The following is a 20,891-nucleotide window of genomic DNA, read 5'->3' on the forward strand; positions in this document are numbered from 1 at the left end:
GTTCTTATAGATGTCATTTTTGAGTTACCTGGGTGATTGATGGCCTTCTTAATGTTCTCATTCTCTTATGTTGCCGTCAATGATGTCCATCACCGCTTCACTACCTGACTCATATCACGTTTGTGTGTGTGAGTGCGCGCTGTTTATTATACAATAAATGTTTTCTCAAAACTTTTTTTCAAATAGTGATAGTGCAGTGATTTACTGTTTTTCTTATTTATTGATTGTTGTAAATACATCTTCAAACACAGTCGCTATTGGATTGCTGTCCATCACAGTTGCGCTGACTATTTTTAAAACCATACATATTTGGACACAAAACATTCATTGGTGAAATTGTTGACTGGGTGTTTCAAGTAGCTTGTTACAGTGTGTTTCATTGCCCGATACACTGACCTTATCAAGAAATGGTTTACGGACAAGGTAAATATTCACCACCTCTAAGTTTTTGATGTATCGTATTTTCCGCACTAAAATGCGCACCTAAAAACCTCCAATTTTCTCAAAAGCCGACAGTGCGCCTTATAATCGGGTGCGCCTTATATATGGACCAATATTGAGCCACTACAGCAGGCGTGTCCAAAGTCCGGCCCGCGGGCCAAATGTATATATCTTATATATGGACAAAGTTTTAAAATGGGCCATTTATTGAAGGTGCGCCTTATAATCCGGTGCGCCTTATAGTGCGGAAAATACAGTAGTATTCTACAGTTCTCTGTTTTAGTATATCGCCACGCAGCTGGTGATTTTATTTTGTTGAAAATATCACACAGTCATGCCTAGTAGTACGATTAGTGAAATTACCTGAATTATTTGATTTATTTTTACTCAAAATCAAAACCATCTGGATCCAATTACATTTTTAGGTAGATGTATAGATTATCTATTTCCCATACATAACACAGAGGCAATCATGTTATCCTCTGTTTTACTGTTTTGGGGTGAAGTGCGTTCAGCTGGAAACGTTATGATTTCTTTTGTGTCGTCAGTATCGTCGTGGAAAAAGTTTGTAGTAGGCCTTACTCCAGAAGGTGATTCCACGCATCAACAGAAAGTGTCCTGATTTCTAAACGCAGCAAATCAATTTGTTTCCACAAGGATGAAATTGTTGAAGTGCTTGTTGCTTGAAAGTGTTATTTCCTACAGTGTAAATATTTGCATATATTTTTCAACTATGGCCACCCAACACAACCTTATTACTCTTATATAGTGTGTCTCCTTCAGCCTAATACTGCTGTATTAATCAATGATCTCTGTGAGATACTGACGTGTAGATTTGGATTTTCATATTGAAAAGTAACTGTTTTGTCTTGTATACTAAAATTGTGCATGGTAATCATTGTTTGTGAATTTGTGTTGGATTTTTCTAAAACATAACTTAATAAAATTGTTTATTCCCACCAACGTTGTCTTTGCGTGCTTATGATAAACATTTTATCATAATAAAACTAAGGTCTACCTTGTCACATTTTTATGAACTGAAAATGATCTGATTTCAAATTTGATACATTTGAAGGATGCAAAAATGACCGACAAGACAATGGCTGAAAACAATTAATTTGGTCCGATAAAACTAAATTATCCCGGGTAGCATTAAGACGAGCTTTAAGTCATAAGCTGTCAACAGATGAGAAATTCTGCCCTGGTAACATTAATTTCTTTTCAATGTCAACAGTAGTCCTTAATATCATCCCTTGGCATCGTATCGCACTTGGCTAATGAGGAGGGTGTCTCTTTGTAAAGACGACAAGGCAAGGGACACGGGAGGGAGAGATGGAAATTAATCACAGAGGTTTATTAATGAGGTGCTTTGTGCCCTTTGAGGCCAACGAACAATGTGAGAGAGTGATTGGTGGCAAGTGCCATCCATCACATTGGAAGCTGCGGACAACGGTGAGGGAAAGCCTTTCCAGGCAAGCCGTAATGTGAGCACCAAACAAGCTAATATCGCACAGCTATTTACGTTTGGTTCTAGGCGATCGCATCGATTGACGTCGGTTTATAACTTTATTGTGAAGCATTAGCTTCAAGTAGGCTCCAATGGACAATTTGGAAACATCACTGATACGAACATGGATGTTGGTGCAGTTCAACAACGAGAATGTGGTCTGTGTCTTCATTGGGGTGTCTCAGTGAGTGATTTATTCCGATTCTGGTTCTTGACGCAGTGGGTCTGGTGTTCTCTGAGAGCAGAGTTTTCTTGATCAGACGCCAGCGTATCATGGTCAGACCTGGATTTAGTGAGGCCTGTCGGGGCACAAGAATGTAAATTACAGCTCAATGTTCCTAGACAGTGCTGAGCCGGTGGCTTCATCTGTTCTGACAGGCTCTTGACTGTATGTTATGATGAGAGACAGGTCCGGGTTGGCGCTGGGCTCCGACTCCTCGGCTGACAATGTGAATTATGGAGGCCCCAAGAAGCATGAGCATGCATCAGCAGACCCCGACTTCGATTAATCCCTCTCTCAAAGGTTCCACTGACCCAGCTCTGCCTCCGTACAATTTCATAGAAATAGCATAATCATGGAGGCAATGGACCTTAGGGCACCACTGAGCAGATTCAAATTAGTTTTACATGGATATTCCATACATAGTTACTTCATTCAGTTGTTTCATAGATAGATAGATAGATAGATAGATAGATAGGTAGGTAGGTAGGTAGGTAGGTAGGTAGGTAGGTAGGTAGGTAGGTAGGTAGGTAGGTAGGTAGGTAGGTAGGTAGGTAGGTAGGTAGGTAGGTAGATAGATAGATAGATAGATAGATAGATAGATAGATAGATAGATAGATAGATAGATAGATAGATAGATAGATAGATAGATAGATAGATAGATAGATAGATAGATAGATAGATAGATAGATAGATAGAGTGAAAAACAATGTATGGCCCAGTTCTCATACTATTCTTAATACATCTATCATATTGGGGTAACGCCATGTTATTTTGATGTCAGTGAAGCGTAACGGGAGTCCCTTCTGAAAATGGAGCTATTCCAGAAAAGAAGCTAAAGCCTATTGCATGTTTCCCCACTAATCCGTCACTTGGACACTCAGCGCATCACACAGCTTAGAAAGCCACCGCACAGGCTGAACTGTGATGAACAATCTCCTGGAAACAATCAAATTGAATTTCGCTCATATCATGCCTTGGCCAAGTTCACATGCCCACACAGAAGCACTCTGGTGCCAGCAGCCGTCCCGCAAGATATCACAAGCCACTGTTTGAAGGACTGCTTAACAAAAACTGTGCAGCAAAACCATTCTTGCTTGAAACACTGCAACATTATGATTGAATTGCAGTCATCACATGGAAACAAAAGAAAAAATGGTGTGTAATTAAAAGAGGATTAACTCGAAGAGAATTTGAAAGTGATGCCACACCTAAAAGAGAATCTGACCAGTCTGTGGAGAGTGTGCACCCGAGAGTATCCTCTTGCACTAATGCTCTCGGCAAATCGAATTTAGACGTGCAAACATCCGTCGCCTCTGCTGATATGTTGTCTCAACATTAACACACCCACGCATTCAATACCCCCCCCCCACACACACACACACACACCACACACACACACACACACACAGCCAAACTGTGCTGTTGCTGGATGTCTCAATTTTGCTGGTGTTCTTATAAATGTGTCAATATTCATCTTCTCTAGACTCAAATGTAGATTATGATTGATTTGTATTTTCAAGCACGCTTTGCTTTCCAGTCACAGTGGCAACATTGAAATTAAATGCATTTTTGTAAACCTTTATGGGTGACTGGAATTTGTATAAAGTGTATCTTATCACTGAAAGATAATGTGATTTGTGCCTTGGATGGTCTCTGTGCTTTTAAATGCTAAATTGAATATAATGCTTGCTGCTCCGGTAAGAACATATTCCTCAATTGATTGTGATTTCCTGGTTCAATCCGCAATGTATGCATCTTAAGTGCTTGGGAAAAAAATACCGTATGCCCATATTACAGCTTTGCATATCCTGGTATTTCCGTAGTCAGCTTAGTGATATGAGTGATGCTTGCTGACCAGGAATGACTTTTTGTTATGGAACGAGGCCACGTTTGTTGGCCTTGCCTCCATCTTACAGCTCATAATACCTGATCCAACACACATTCCCAGTATATCAATAACTCAACGTTGCTCAAACATTACTATCACACAACACACAAAATAAACACGTAAAGCTTACTTTAATAAATTAGTCCTCATCCATATTGTTCCATATATAAGGCGCACCGGATTATAAGGCGCACTGTCGGCTTTTGAGAAAATTTGAGGTTTTAGTGCGCCTTATAGTGCGGAAAATACGGTATTGTGTAATTTTAGTTTTTTTCTTTCATTTTGGTGGTGACATTTTGGACCTTTTTCACCACTTGTCTACACACCTGGTTTTTAGATCACGTGTGCCATTCTCATGTAACACATTCAGTTCACAGCTGTGCAACATCCACAATTATTAGCTTGAATTTCTCATTGTTTGAAGCTGTTTCCAAACCTTTGACTGGTACTTTTTTGATGACCAGTTCACTTCTCATCTTTCATGATTGTGCTGAGGACTGAAGTAAACAAACAAGACCACCTCACTGACCTCTCAGGTTGACCCTATTTGTTTTTTCCTGCCCCTCCCCAGCCCTCCGTGCCAAACACTGCTGGCGCTGTCATATAGGCACCCCAAATACATACAGACATGGCCTGTCCATCAAAACAGCACAGTCAGCTCGATTCCCGGTGTGCGACGAGACTCTGTCCACAGGCGCCCATTCCCCTCTCCTCCCCCCACATTTTTCTCTAATAGCATTCCACTTTATGTGTGAGAAGCACAGCTTGAGGTAGACCACAAAGCATTAAATCACTATTTGCTGATAAAACACTCAACACAGTAATGGTGTACAGGGAGTCCATGTCCACGGAGACAAAGTGGCTCTTACTGGTCAGTTTCATTATAGGTGCCATTTACGATGACTGTCAGCTTTTGTGGCCGTGTTGAGTTTAGCTTAATACCGCCGATTCCATTTGGGAAAATGGTCATGAAAAAAAAAAAAAAAGCTGTAGTCACCTTCAACAACATCACGCTAATGAAAGAACATGACATCATATTCTCAAAAATGTTGTTGGTTGATTGACAAACACATTATATTGCATAAATCAATTTTATCTACGATTGGCTATATTGCGGGCGGCTCGGTGGAGCACTGGTTAGCACGTCCGCCTCACAGTTAGGAGGGTGCAGGTTCGATTCCACCGCCGACTTTCCTTGTGTGGAGGTTGCATGTTCTCCCTGTGCCCGCGTGGGTTTTCTCCGGGCACTCCGGTTTCCTCCTACATGCCAAAAACATGCTTGGTAGGCTGATTGAGCACTCCAAATTGCCCCGAGGTGTGAGTGCGAGTGCGGACCCTGCGATTGGCTGGCAACCGGTTCAGGGTGTCCCCTGCCTACTGCCCGATGACCGCTGGGATAGGCTCCAGCACGCCCGCGACCCCCGTGGGGACAAAGCGGTACAGAAAATGGATCTATCGATCTATCTATTGCCTCACACAAAACAAGCACATCGACTGTAGTTTGACAGAAATGTTTGGCAACATAGTTTGTAGAGCACTGGTCCCAACCCAGTCAAGTCCGATGCCATCAGCACTCAATCCAAATGGCTTCCAACCGTTCTTCAGAGATTGATAGTGCATGGTGAAGAGCAAGCTGGCTTTTATTTATTGAATCGCCTGACCTTCGCCTCGAAATCGATACTTGGATTTATGAGCAAATCTGAAACACATTTTCTCACACCCCGAGACTGGAGGGCACATTAATTGGAAAAATCTATTCATCTGATTAGATATTATTCACATTGGGCATTGTTTAACTCACTTATAATTGCATGGCTTAATAAAAGGGACAGAACTGCTCAATTAATTAACACCCTCAGATACGGAAAAATCAGCATGGCTTTTCTCATTCAAAATGAAATGTGGAAAAAAGAAAGTATAGCTAACATTTACTGTATTTTGTTTTGGTTTCTCTTTGCTGCTATAAATAAATACTAGATATGTAAATAAATAATAAAGTATAGCTCACATTTACTGTATTTTGTTTTGTTTTCTCTTTGCTGCAATAAATAAATGCAAAGTCCACATAGCTAAATGCCATTATTCGGATGCTGGAAGTGAGATTGTAATCCCAAGAGGAAAGTGAGTCCTCAGCAATCCATCTGATAAACAATGACGGAAGAATCGCTTTACAGAACGCAAAAGCAGCAGCTCTTGTTAGAGCAACGTCTGCAGATTTATATTTATGCCATTTAAAAACAAAAAGAAAATAAGTCCTGACAGCAGACTGAGTCCATTAAATGTCATTGTTCTTTGGGGAGGGAAAGCAGACCATCGCCATCATTGTCCTTGATCTAAGTATAGAATTAGCTTGGCTATAAAAATCTGAGTTTTATTCATGTGCTTTCAGAAACTCTGCTTGTAAAGATTAGTAAGAATGCACCATATCTAAAAATATTTTAGGGTCAGGTAATGGAACAATGCCATCCATCCATCCATCCATCCATCCATCCATCCATCCATCCATCCATCCATCCATCTTCTTCCGCTTATCCGGGGTCAGGTCGCGGGGGCAACAGCTTTAGGAGGGACTCCCAGACTTCCCTCTCCCCAGCCACTTCATCCAGCTCATCCCGGGGGATCCCAAGGCATTCCCAGGCCAGCTGAGAGACATAGTCTCTCCAGCGCGTCCTGGGTCGTCCCCAGGGTCTCCTACCGGTGGGACGTGCCCGGAACACCTCCCCAGGGAGGCGTCCAGGAGGCATCCTGATGAGATGCCCGAGCCACCTCATCTGGCTCCTCTCAACGTGGAGGAGTAGCGACTCTAGTCTCTCCCGGATGACCGAGCTTCTCACCCTATCTCTAAGGGATAGCTCGACCCATTCTATAGCTCATGACCATAGAAAACAACAAACAATGCCAAGCCAGAAAACAAACTAATGTTATTCTTTCTTCTAAATATCGACAGTAAGACTACCAGTGCAGCTTCATTATTTCTGCCTTCAGCATTTTAGTTCAACAACTCCTCATTATCATCAATATACAAACTTGGTTATATAATACAGAATATGCACAAAGAGAAAACTGTGTTCCAACATAACGAGGTTCTCGGCAGAAAAAGTAGATTTGCTCAATACAGTACATTCACCGGGCCTAGTGAAAGATATATTGTGGAAATGCAGGGCTTAAATGTTGCTTCCCTTGCACCAGATGTAATAGATCCTAACTCGGAGAGGTCTGTTTTTCTGGCAGGGATTCGCGTTATGAAGTCTCCGATGAGCAAAGGAAACAGACGGGATGAGGGTTCTTATCACTGCTCTGGCAGTTTATTCGTAAGTGTGTGTGTGTGTGTGTGTGTGAGTGTGTGTGTGTGTACGTGTGTGTGTGTGTAGCACTCCCACGTCCAGCGTGCTGCTCTTGTGTGCAACCTCTCACTTACTGGCTCAGAGGCAGCAGGTGTTGCGGACAAAGTAAACAGAGGAGAAACGAGATTGAATAGCCATCACATGGCTGCGATTATGTGGGAGCCATAACAAGAGGTCACCTCTCTTGGTATGCAAAACCTGTTTAACCTTTGCTGTCCAAGAACGAGGCCGAGGCCCAAGGTCACACGACTGGGCTAGCCTTTCCAAATGTTGTTTTATCCCCGAGGCAGGCATCAGTGGCAACAGGCACGTTGTGTTTTCTCTGTGTTCTTTTGTGAGGTTGGCCTTGTTCTCTTCCTCTGCAGAACAATATTTCAAAGTGTGGACTTTCTATTCAAATGGCATTTCAAATATTCTTTGGAGAATGCTAAAATAATGCTACCTTGAATAAAAAGAAAACTGCTATTCATCATCACAAAAAAAGAAAATTCTTGAATGCTCCGTGGATACAAAAAAACTACGACAATGGCAATATTTCACGATTAAAAAGAAGTGGCTAAATTTTTCAATCACATTTGCATTAAAATGTACGTTGGTCTAATCTTTTTTGATGTAATAAGTGGATATCATTTTCTACTTGCGTGACTTTTCAGCCCATTAGTACTGAAGTGGTTCCTACTTAACTTTTGCACAGCTGGGACGGGCTCAAAGGGAATAGCAAAGAAAAAATACAGAGCTTTTTGTTGGTTAATCAGAGCATATCAAAGCGCTCCCAAGATACCAAGTTAAGATGCACCCAAGAGACGGCGAGCAGTTAGACGACGCCATCAAAGCGAGGACCTTCTAATCAAACTTCCTTCCATCCATTTTCAACCGCTTACCACATTTGAAACTTGCCACCTTCGTTGTGATGGCAACAGATTGAGGTGTGAAACGAAAAAGAACTCCAAAGGCAGTTTTATGTCAATTTGGGTGCAGTTTAATTAGCATACTGTAAGATGTCCTCTAGACTTACTGCTGTGACCTTTAACACTACTCACACTTTCTTGAACTGTCAAACATATTCTCCATCGTTACTATTCTCTTAAGGCAGAACGGGGCCGACATTTCCTTGTATATCAATTCCATCATATTATATAATGTACCTTTCTTGTTATTGTTAACCTTTCGCACTTATTGTACACTTCATCTGTCCATTGATTAGGTCATGTTCTGTGTACTCACTACTTTAAATGGTTTGTGTGTTTTGGCCAAACTGGCATTGTGGAATATTTAATAATACATTTCTTCGTGAGCTACCCGCAATTGGCTCGGTGAAGTATCTCAATGACTTTCATTGATCCTCTGACGTTTCCGCTGGCTAAGCTCCTGTTTGACATCTGGTGTGCCGAGTTTGGAAATAACAGTCTGGAAACGTAGGTAGAGAATTTAATGATTTCCCCAGTGCTGGACATGTCATAGCTTGCTCTCATATGTTTCCATGTGGCACCGTCATCAGGTCAAAGCTGTCCAAGTCGGTGACTGAATCGCAAATATCTGCTCAACAGATGGTAGCAAAATTATTCCCAAATTAAACATTCAACACTGTAGTCATTATTATTGTTACATTTTTTTCTGTATTTTTTTTTATTAGTTTAACAGGCGTGATTCTCATTTTACACTGAATCGTGCAAGACTTCAAAAATGCTGTGCAATGGTTTGAATGTGAAGATGAAAAGATTTTAGTCCTCTTGGGAGTTTGACCAGAGGTGTCAAATCACATCAGACAATCAGTACCGGTTTTCAGAGCAGTAGCTCCTTTTGTCCAGTCAACAATGGCCTCGTTTTCATTTCCAGCCATTAATGCGGGAGCAAAACTGTCCAAATAGATCTTGTGCAAGCTTTGGAAATAACAATGGCTGAATGGGAGCATGGGCTGCGAGGAGCTAATGGAGGGGAGCGGGGCAATATCGAAAATATAAAGCCTGGATAGGTTTATAAATGCTCAAACAGGATGTCAAATTGATGCGATCTCGCTGTAACCGTTGATGTATGGGGCAAAATATATGGCCCAGATAACAAAGGATAGTGTTATCTGTTCGCTGGCTCGGAGCAGAGAAAAAGTGGTGTTTTTTTTTTTTTCTTCCCAAGAGTAATGGCTTCCACCGAGCACTCTGATAGTGAATCCCATTTTACAGATGTCATGTGCTGTGGGGGGGGGGGAATCCAGTCGAGCCTTTGCAATGCAGCCGGACCGTTTGCCTATTCTTCAGCAAAATTAAAATAACTACATATTTGTCAGCAAAACAAATTGGTGTGCCTCCAAAATAAAATGAATAAATAAAAAAGTTCTCTGGTATTTTTTCCTCAAGGTTTCAAAAACGTGAGGTTTAGCCAAAGTCAACAACATTTCGTTAGACTGCAACATTAATTAGGCAGGCTAAGAACTCTGCTTTTGTATGCTTTAAACATGTTTATTCAAATAAAAGTACAATTATAATGAATAATGTTGAATTTGAATCAAGTGCAAGATAAATTGCAGTCGCCAAGCTCCACAGAATTACTTCTTCCAATTTTCATATTCTTGTATATAATGTTTTTAATCATATTTTACAAATTCTGGGACTGTTTTTCCACTGGTACTTCATATGTTATTTTGCATGGATTACATCCCAGGATTAGGTTCAAATGGACAAAAAAGACAAAACCATCCTACATCAGAGTTTTCAATCAACCAAGAAACTTTACTGAGAGAAAACCTGTGTATGAATATTAAATTACGCACTAAAAAAGGAAGCAGCCGTGGTTTTGGAAACAGCCCCACTCAAATTTATGAGGCATGTACATATGCTAAACAAATGGCAGGCTTGTGACTTGATTTACCAATTGACAATGGAAGGAAATGACACTAAACAGAAACGCAGTTGCCTCACATGCCTTTTCAATTTAATTTTATTTATTTTTTGCTTTACTCAGCCATCCAAATGCGTAATGCATAAAGAATCATGTACTTATTTGACCTCCGTCATCTTGCTTCAGATTTGGGTGTGGAGAATCAAAACCACTCTTGCTTTTTAGATAAAACCTGTCACGTCTCGTCCCCAGCCGTTCCACTATGTGTCTGTTGTCATGGTTTCTGTCTGTGTGCTCGCCCCTCCCCTCCTGTGTGCCCATGATAAATTGGATTATTCTCACCTGCCTCTTGTTACCTGTCGAGTATATAAGTCCTGTCTGCCCCTCCCGCCCTTTCGGGTCATTGTTGCCGTCTTAATGTCTTCTTGTGTCACGGTCAGTCCTGTTGTTGGTTTTGTTTGTTAAATCATGTCAGTTTGCCGAGTGTGTCTTTGGGTTCTCCACTAAACCCTGGTCCAAGCTGCGTTTGGTCGCCCTGCTCCATCCGATTCCTGACAAAACCGTGAGAACAGAAATTTATTTTCACATTGTGTGTCTGCTCTTTCAAACCGAGCCCAAAGCAGAAATGCACAAAACTCGAATATTAACACCTTTTTAACAGCTCTCCATTGTTACTTAACTGATGACTCCTATCTGCGATATGAATAGAAGAATGTTTTTTTTTCTTCCTGCAATATGTCACATGTGGCAAGTTTGCATGCTTTGTTGGCCACTAAAGTGTCTCCAGTGAGATTCCAAATGTCACCACAGCTCTTTTTTTTTTTTCCTCCCCAGGCTTGATGTGAATGAAAGTCACTGAGGGCTGCTGATATTCTATCTCATTACTGGCAGCGCTGGTGGCTGCAATCAGAATATCTGAGCACTTAATAAGCCGTTGCTTTCTCTCGTCGCCCTGCTGAGTGGCCGAGCACATCAAATGTCAAACACATCACGCCACGTATGGACGTAAACGCTTACACGGAGAGCGTTTGCTCCTGATTGTGTTTTCGCCAGAGTTAATTGGAAAAACGTTGCTTTTCAATGCTGGTCAAATTATGAACAACACGGCAGATGGGTGCTATGGAGAAAAACAAATATTTCACAGTTACCAAAAGCACAGTGGAGAGCAGCTATCAATAGCAAATAATAGGTAGGACGGATTGAGTGTAATCGTCTCAATGGAGGAACTTCACATTTAAATCCAACAGATCAATAATTGGAAAAGATTCTTGAGCAGAATTTCCAAAGGGGAGCCAAGTGTTGGCTTGCCAATTGCACATGAATGCTGATAGTAATGTGATGTACAAAAAAAAAAAAATTAAAAAAAGGCTTGGCAGAAAGAAAAGTGTTTGGCTGTGAAAAATGACTCTGGCTAGAATTTGTGAAGCTTTTCTGTTGTCTCTTTGTATGAGAGACAGTCGAGTCAAGCTGTGTCTTCATGTGATCATCCATCAATGCCAATTAATCGAGAAGAGACCTCAAACTGCTTTTGCACTTTTCTGTGGATCTTCGTGTCCGCCATGTTTAATGAGCAGCAAGCCAGAACAGGCAGAATGTTGTGGAAACTTTTTAATGCTTGTTTCGAGTTTGTTTCATTGTGTTCAACTGCAATGTAGTTCTCAGATAATCTAACTTGTTTTGTTTTAGCTTTTATTATTCTCTTTTTTTTTATTTCACCGCAGCGTGGATGCCTTTTGGCACAATCTTAGGTCAGTCAGACATCTGGCTTGGGGGCGGAGATATTAGTTGTGTGTGGTGTGCTGTGTTGGTCATTCCATATAGCGCACACACTACACACAAGCTGTCAGAACACACTCGTTCACATTATGGGTAAGGTCACTCTGTTTTTTGAAAAATATGCAAAATGTGGGAAATTATGTGTATACAAGGCTTTATTGTAGTCCAAACACACTGAATACGGAATATTTCTTTTTGGACATGTGTCTTCTCCAATACTGCCCTTTGTAACCTTGGATGTTTTTTTTTAATCAGTGTACATTTTATTTCTTCCTGCGATGCCAAAATGAAAGCAGTGAAAGTGGCATTTTGTGTGATGTTTTGAGAGGTGCTTTCTTTAAATGGAAAGCTCTTCTTAAAATATAGCTACAGGGGCCTTGAAAGGAAGCGCATTTACTATCTTGTTGTGCACATTTAGTCTTGAGGCCGCTGCGCCTCGGGAGAACAAAATGTGTTTTTAGATTCCGAGGAAGGAGCTGCCAAAATTTCTCCACAGTTTGCAGTGTCAGTATATATATATGTATATATATATATATATATATATATATAGATAGATAGATGTGTGTATATAATTTATTTTTTCTAGGCATAACAGATGCAGCCTGATTTTATGCAGTGGCCATGTTGTGAGACGGGCATCAAAGGCTCCTTTATTTTCTCCCCAAATTCCAAGGTTACTGCTCTGGTATGTGACCCACATTTTAAAGACTTAAGACATGAACGGCTCATGGCAAAAAGTGCAATCCTTTTACCTCCCTGAGCTGAAGGACTCATTTCCTAATAGGACCTCCTGGCATGCATTCTGGACAATACTTGATCTTGGCAAAGCATATTTAGCTATTCAGGCTCTCTGCTACCGCCAGTAATTAGCACAGCGTGACATATTATGCAGACACCCCTGCATGTTGAGTGCACTCCAGTGAAAGAATATGTGCTTACCTTTAATTAGGGGGGAGCTTTGCCTTGTTTACATCACACCCCTTGTTGGGTCTGCAGCGCACCTACTCGTGGTGGTGGTATGGATGGTTGCTGACTAGGTGGAATGAATAGTCTGCCAACACTGCTCACAGGCACCCTTCATTAGGCAGTGTCTTTTAGCTGAACCCAAGCCCCTCCCCTCTCCTGCCTTGCCCCCGCTGGGGGTATGAAGCATTTTGCTCTCCTACTGCTGCACAATGGCTCCCGTTCTTTGTTGACAGCAGAAAAGAACACACCCCAGCCAGCCTTTACTGCTCTTTCATTAAGCAAGCTTTTACATTATCCAGGAGCAACACATTCAGTCTACCTCACTTATTATATGAGCTAAATATGATTACTACGCTTGCTCGGGAGAGAATTCTCGCTGTGAAATTCCAATTTGGGCTGTACCATTATTGTGTTCAACAATGCCTTGTCGATGCATTTTAGGCCTTCATCTGAACTTTGTTTTTCCTCGTGAACCTAACGGTGTTTGTGTTTCTCCTACACAAGCTGTTGAATTAAATATCAAATTTGGTTTTTATGACTGGCCTTGAATTGCTCTTGACCTAATTGGAATCATTTTATGTATTTTCTCTAATTGCATCGTGTCTACCAGAGCGAACAACACGTTTATGCTGTCTGCCGCTCATGCAAATAGTTACAGTACGTCTACCCACTGCTACTGCTGCTTCTGTTTAAAAACTTTCACCAACCTTGCATAGTTCCAGATTAATCTCTTACACTTTCATGTTTGGCGAGGGCTGAGGAAATGGGGGTGTCGACAAGTAGTTGGGCAAGGTAGAGAAAAATGGAAACAGTTTACAACTGTCGAACAAAATATTGAACCCCGCCTGGCTCGCTATTCTTCTTCTCAAACCACACATCGGCAGACTACCAGATGCGGATGGAAGTTTACTGAAGTTTGGTATTGTGGACGATGCCACCCCATGTTAATCCATGACAACTCCCAGTGGAACTGACAATCGCTGGAACAAAGTTTGCAAAGAAGAAGCAATATCCTCTTCCATTATAAAAACAGTATTAAACATTGTGCAAACAGAAAATGTACAAATTTACACTTTATGCCTTTTTTCACTAATAAGCCGTTTTTATGCTTTTATTTGAGATCATTACGACCCATCATGCAATACTCACATTTCTGCTTTAATGGAGAAACCCCATTTTGAGCTTCATCTATATGTCAATTGCTTTCTCTAATAATAAATTAATATATAGACTTTCCTTACGCAGCTTATTTGTTTATTAAAACAATGTGAGGACAATCAACTCCTGTCTTGACAGTCTCGAGTCTTCAAAACAATGTGAGTGGGGATGAGGAGGTTTGAAGCGTTTGTTGGAAGGACCGCCTGACAGCCGAGAGGAGGCATTATGAAACACCTTTCTTTATTTATTTTTTACTAACAATCATTTAACAATACATGCAAGAGAACAGGGAGAATCTGCATGCTGCAAATAGTGTCCTAAATTGGACTGGCAAACTAATGTAAACAATCATTTTTACATTTTTATCCATGTCACACTGATGGTGCCACGAATCCCATCAGTTGCCCAACAAAGAAAAAAAAACAACAACCATAGGACAGATGACTGCACACACACACACAAACATGCAGTCCTAAATAAATATTAAGGAGTGAATCCCTCGAAATAAATAAATGCTGAACTGTATCTCCATTTTTCTAATAGGGCTTCATTCTAAACTCAAACGCAGTGACACTATTAACAATATGCCGCCTACTGTCTACTCATCCCCATCTGCTATTCTCGATACTCTTGAGTGTCAGACTCCCTCGACTGGCTTCCCTCCACTGCCAGCTTCCAGGCCCCAGGGACTGTCATTCTGTCAATGCATAAAAAAATAACAACCAATGGGACGCTCACATAATGTCAGCTGTCTTATTATAGCAACAATAGTTCTTTCTCAAGGTCACTTGACCTCTCTTTTGTATTTGCAGTCAGTGTTGTTGTCATTTTGCACGACTGTCCTCATCTGAACTGCAGTATCATACCACTGTGTTGCATTAACATACATTTTATGTAAATTGTCTTCTTCACCAGATCAGCACCTGCTGACATGAATTTTATTTTGCAAATATCTTTTTATTTTATTTTTATTATTGCTCAAGTACTTATTTTGTAGAATATTTTTTAGGTTTAAAAATATGTATAAGGTACTCTTACATGAACACATTTTTGGCTACTCTAGTCTGCAATTTATGTACTGGACTATGTTCCCTTTCAAATCTGATTTAAGGTCTGAATTCGGCTTCTATTTTTTGATATTTAAAATACGTTTGCATGGAGCCATGCTGTTTCCCAAAATAGACCAATATACATGACGGTGTTGAGAATAACCTATTAGCAAAAAAAAAAGTAAAAAGTTTAAAATTTACACTGTAGTGAATAATCTATGTAAAGTATTGTAATTTGCTTCATTGCAGCTGAATCCCAATTAAACTCGTGGGAATACAATTAGGAAATGCAGAAGCTGTGACCTTTAAGGAATTGACCTTAAAAGGGTTATTTTACTTGCTGTATCCTGGTTATAAATCACATTTAGAGCTTCTACAAAAATCAAGCTTCAATAATGAATGTCCAATTCTTAGCGCTTTCACCTTGGCTGCGGATCAATATCTTTATGGCCAATTCCTCTTGTCACGCTGCACTGCGGGTGTTTCTGCACTGTATCGCTTCGAGTCACTCATTGTAACGACAGCATGAAGACTTCAACAATACACCAGCTATTGAAATACAAGAAGCAAATTGTTTACAATTATTTCATCAATTATATTTTTGGGTGGTAAAATTATGCAATATAAAATATATTTTTGCTTCTCTTTATCTTGACATCACTTCAGAATGGTCAATCATCGTTTAAATCACGTTACACTTGAAGAGCCAATTATGACAGCAAGCAAAATCAACATATCCCGGATGGCAGTCCACAATGGTGATTGCTTGTATCTGAGATCATGTTCACATACATCTCAAAGGGCTAATGACACTCGGAGGCTGATTTATGCAATAGTAAAGCAGCCAAGGTTGACAAGACAAGCGAACACGATATGAAAAATGTATTTGCATGCAACGTCTTGTGAATACTAATAGCCTTTGCATATTGTCTGCTTAGCTCTACGTTAAGCAAATATCAACATTTGCATCCCGCGCCTAAAGGTGCTGAAAAGAAGGGCTGGCCGGAATACCGCTCCCCCATATCTAAAATCAGAGAACAGAAATTGTGTGTATCATCACGTCAAATGCACATGATGCATGTGTGTATCGTCACGTCAAGCGCTCCGATTCGCGCTACGCAGGTGAGTCAGGCCGAGCGGCAAGGAGAGTCTCGACATAATGAGCTTAATAACGTCCAGAGTTCATTAAAACCTGGCTCACGGCTTCTCCGGAGGGTGTCATTTCTGTCAGATTAGTGGGGCTGAGATATGGCTGCGAGGGCCAAGAGGAAGCGGCCCATATGCTGCGTCTGCTTGACAACACAGTGACCCACAACAGATGTGCTTTTTTTTGCCTCCCTTGGTGTTACATTCCGTTCCTTTATCGCACCTGTGTTTTCTTGTCGCACAATAACAAAAATTGTGAATGGGAAGCAAAAAACAAGGGTATACAATATATTTTCTTTTCTTGAAAATTCACATGGTTGTGTCAATTCTTACAAAAGCCATGTGACACGCAGCCTTGCACCCAATGTCATTTTATTGTGCATGTACAGCTTGAGTGCAAAGGTTTAATTCATCTTTTTAATCCCCAAAAGCTGTTTTTCTTTTTTGTTTGACCTTTTAAAAGAAAATCAAGGACAGTATTTCTGAGGTCTTGCCACAGTTTTTAATTCAGGCACACATTCGTTTGTGTCTCCTCATGTAGTCCTCGTCTGACAGGGTGATGATGATGACGATGATGATGATGGGCTTCATTCTCTGCGGGTTTCATTACATCTGCCGCAAGATGTTCGACTTTTCTATGATGATCCTCAGCTGTGTGATTGAGACCCATCAGCTTCCCTGATGGATACGAGTCTGCCTCAACTTATTCAGTATCGTGAAGACGAACAACTATGTTCCCAGTCGTGTGGACAGGATTAAACTTTGATGTCTTCTGTGTAAATCACTGCAGCGATTTGAATCCGCGTTCTCAGATTGAAGGTTTCACTCATTTCAATGATGTCAAATGTGCACATGCTCACAAATTATGCTCCCCGTCTGTCAGTTTGAAGCGGTGCTTCTTTCTGAATTTTTTTCTCCCCCACATGGTTTTATGTGGCTGCATTTTGGATCAACTTTAATCTGCAGACTCAAGACAATGTTGCCATATAATACTCGAGCAGTGATCGCCAACCATGATTAAACTAAGGGACGTATTTTACATTAAGAATTCTCATGGCAAATTGTTGTACTTTTGGTGATGAATTAAAACGAGTGTCAAATGTATACATTTCTGAGTGTCGCAGCAGCCAGACATTCAAAAATGTTTAAATACAATAATCCCTCGTTTATCGCAGATAATTGGTTCCAAGACCACCCGCGATATGTGAAAATCGGCGAAGTAGTGTCACCCTTTTTTTTAACATACATTCATTGTTTGTGTATAATAAGTGTATATTCAACCATATAAGTGCATATGTTATCATTAGAACATTAAATAATAGTATATAGTATGTAGCTAAAGTATACACACTGTAAATGTGTTTTTAGAACGTTTTTATTATTATAACTTTTTTATAACAAGGTACAAGTGTACATACTGTAAATATGTTTTTAGAACTCTTTTATTATTATAAAAAAATTACAACGAGGTACAATACTGTAAATATGTTTTAAGAACTCTTATTATAACAACTTTGTACGTACTGCAATTGTGTGGACACTCCCTGGCTTCTGCTGGCGTGTGGGAAACTGAATGCTATAATTCCTCAATTTAGAAGGTTTATTTTGAATTTGTGATTTCTTTTTTTATTTTGGAGAAAAATCCGCAATGTACTGAAGGCGCGATAATCGAACCGCGATGTAGCGAGTGATTACTGTAACATAAATCTGCATTCTTTTTACACCCACAGTATTTGTCCATAAAGAATGCAATTACTAGCTTTTTAGAGAGCTTTTTCTCTCCAATTTCACTCTGAGCTCAAGCGAAGGCATGACAGCGGTGAATATAAACTGAATGGTTAAAAAAAAAAAAAGAAACTGCCATCATTATTGTGTGTATGTGATGTGAGCAAGCACTCGGGATTCTAAAGGCTTTGACCCAGATTGCATTTACTTCGCAACACATAGAGAAGAAGAAGCAGAATTCAATATTCAGGCACATTTACACCTCCCGTCTCACCTGCAAGGCGACCGCGATTGTGAGTGATGTGAGTCACCCCGCTCACTCTTTGTTTGATCTTCTGCCCTCTGGGAAGAGGTACAGGAGCCTGCGCTCCCACACCACCAGACTCACCAACAGCTTCATACTCCAGGCTGTTAGGATCCTGAACTCTCTCCCCCCTTCTGCGTAGCGTCCTGTACTTTTGCAGAAATTGACAATAAAGCAGACTTTGACTTTTGACTTTGACTTTTGAGACACAATGTGAAAAAAAAGATGGTGGACTGTTAGAAATAAATTGTCTAAATTGTAAATGAAGGTCAGTGCTTCTGAGCGTGTTTCAATGAGAAGAGAGCTTTGAAGGTCCTGACTGCACACCACCGGGGTTAAGAACGTCAAAAAAAGCTATGCGGCCCAAAAGACAAATATTTTCACATAGCTGATCAGAAACTGCTTTGACAGTTTTAAAAATTGAAGGGTAGAAAAAAATCAGAGAATTCTGTGATGAACCTTCTGCCGTCAATCTGTGTTGTCAATACGACTATCAGAGAAATCGAGCTGCCACTTGATGACAGCTCGAATGACGGGCCCGCTAACAGTCAAGACATAACGTGTGATGAAAACCTCAGTGTTGAGCAAATTGCATGCCACAGCCTTGCACATCACAAACAGCAGACAATTTGAAAATAACATCATCACAGGCAAGTTGACCTGCGAAAAGCAAAAACACCACGTACACAGATGAAGCAGAAATTAAAAGGACTTGACTTCACATCAAATATGAGAAGGCAGCAAAAGCCTCAGGTAAGAAACATCTACAAAATTTTAAACTTGATGGATGCCTCGGCCATTTGGGTCAATCCTGGGTCATGTAGCACATGTCAATGCAACAGGTCTTCATTTCATCTCTTCATTTCATCTCTCTGCTCATGTCCAAATGGTTATGCACAGCGAAGATACTCCAGTAAACCTTCTCGGCCAGCAAATAGAAGTCTCGTTTTCATGGATTGAAGTGTCTATCTTAAGTAACAGCTGTCTGCGCTTACTAATCCGGTTGCTTGATTTAAATGTCAATTCCTCCTTCATATGTGTACAGGCATAAAAGTCTGCTGTGGGCTGAGGTCACATCATGGTTGTGGAGCGTTAGGGGTCAATGAATTTCTTTGCAGAAGCACAAGATTGCCGGTGATGAAAAAGGTCCACAGGCTTTAATGCACCTCCATTGGTAAAATGAAGACTCGGGATGTGTATGGATTAATCACCTGTGGGTCGTCTTATCCTCCATGATACACCTCGCACCTTAATCTTTGGTGGTCCCTAGACGGATAAAACCTTGAACTACTTTGGATCTATTTTTAAATGTCTAATTGCTGAGAGACAAATTATTTGGCATGGCTAATGGATGACCCAACATGTAAATTGATACTGGAGATTAATGTGGGGGGGGGGGGGGGGGGGTCACCGGTGGGGATGCTACTGGAGTGTCGTGAAGAAACCAGAGGCTTCGTAATATGTCTTGTTTGAAGAATGTCTAGAAAATTGTGTTGCCCTATTTTTATGGGACATTTTCAAAAAGGAACAAAAGCAAAGCTAACATTTATCAGTGAACTAAACTGAGTAAATCCAGAACAAATTACTGGAAAAAAGAAATTACCCAGCGCTATCTCCCATCTGTGCCTTCTCCAGACTGCATGTTTCAGCTCCTTTCGCAGATGTTTAGTCTTATTTAAACCAGATCTCAGGTTAGATTCATGTTCTGAGCATAACTGGGAGATTCTACTCCTCATTGCGGTCTTGTTGTTGTTCTCTTGTATGGCCTGAGGGTTAAGACGGAAATAAAATAGACATGTGCTTGTCCAAGTTTTTTTTTTTTATTGTTGTTATTTTTTGGTAAACTGCACCATCCTCTTCTTTTAGTTTTTGTGTTGACTTGTTTCATGCTTAAATTAGCGTTGCGGGATCTACCGGGAGTAAGCTGTCAATACACCTCATTGAAAGTTTGGAATAAATAACAATTAGTTTGCTTTCTGAGGGGCGACCGTGCTTACATGCCAAATTCCAAAATCAATAACCTCGTTAACGGGCCTAGCGGCAGCGGCACACCGCTGTTGGAATATGCACAGTGTGAACAAGCCCAAAAATAATAACATTCTTGCTGATTTGCATGCTCATGTTGTGAATGGAAAGAGGCTGACGCGTGAAATAAATGTAGCAGTCCTAAAGATTGGCCAACGAAATTGAAGAAACCATCTGAAGCCGAGTAGGCTGAAAGAGCCTGCAATGCTCACTCACATGTTGGAATCCCTACGGCTGAAAACTCTACAGCCATGGAAATGGACAATTCTGGGCGAGAATCCAACAATGGGCTGTTATTACCTATCGCCCACTGAGCTCACCTGAGCTCACCTCCTTTTTAAGAAGAAGAAAAAACAACTTCTGTCTGTTGTTTTTCTGTGTCTTTTTCCTTATATTAGATCTAAAGTTTCAAACAAAGGAAATAGATTTTTTTTTTTTTTTGCTTTACTGTTATTTATCCCTCAGACAGTGCATATTTTAAAAAATGCAATAAAATGAATAAGATGC

This window comes from Syngnathus acus, chromosome 5 (assembly GCF_901709675.1).
Source record: "Syngnathus acus chromosome 5, fSynAcu1.2, whole genome shotgun sequence".
NCBI lineage: Eukaryota > Metazoa > Chordata > Actinopteri > Syngnathiformes > Syngnathidae > Syngnathus > Syngnathus acus.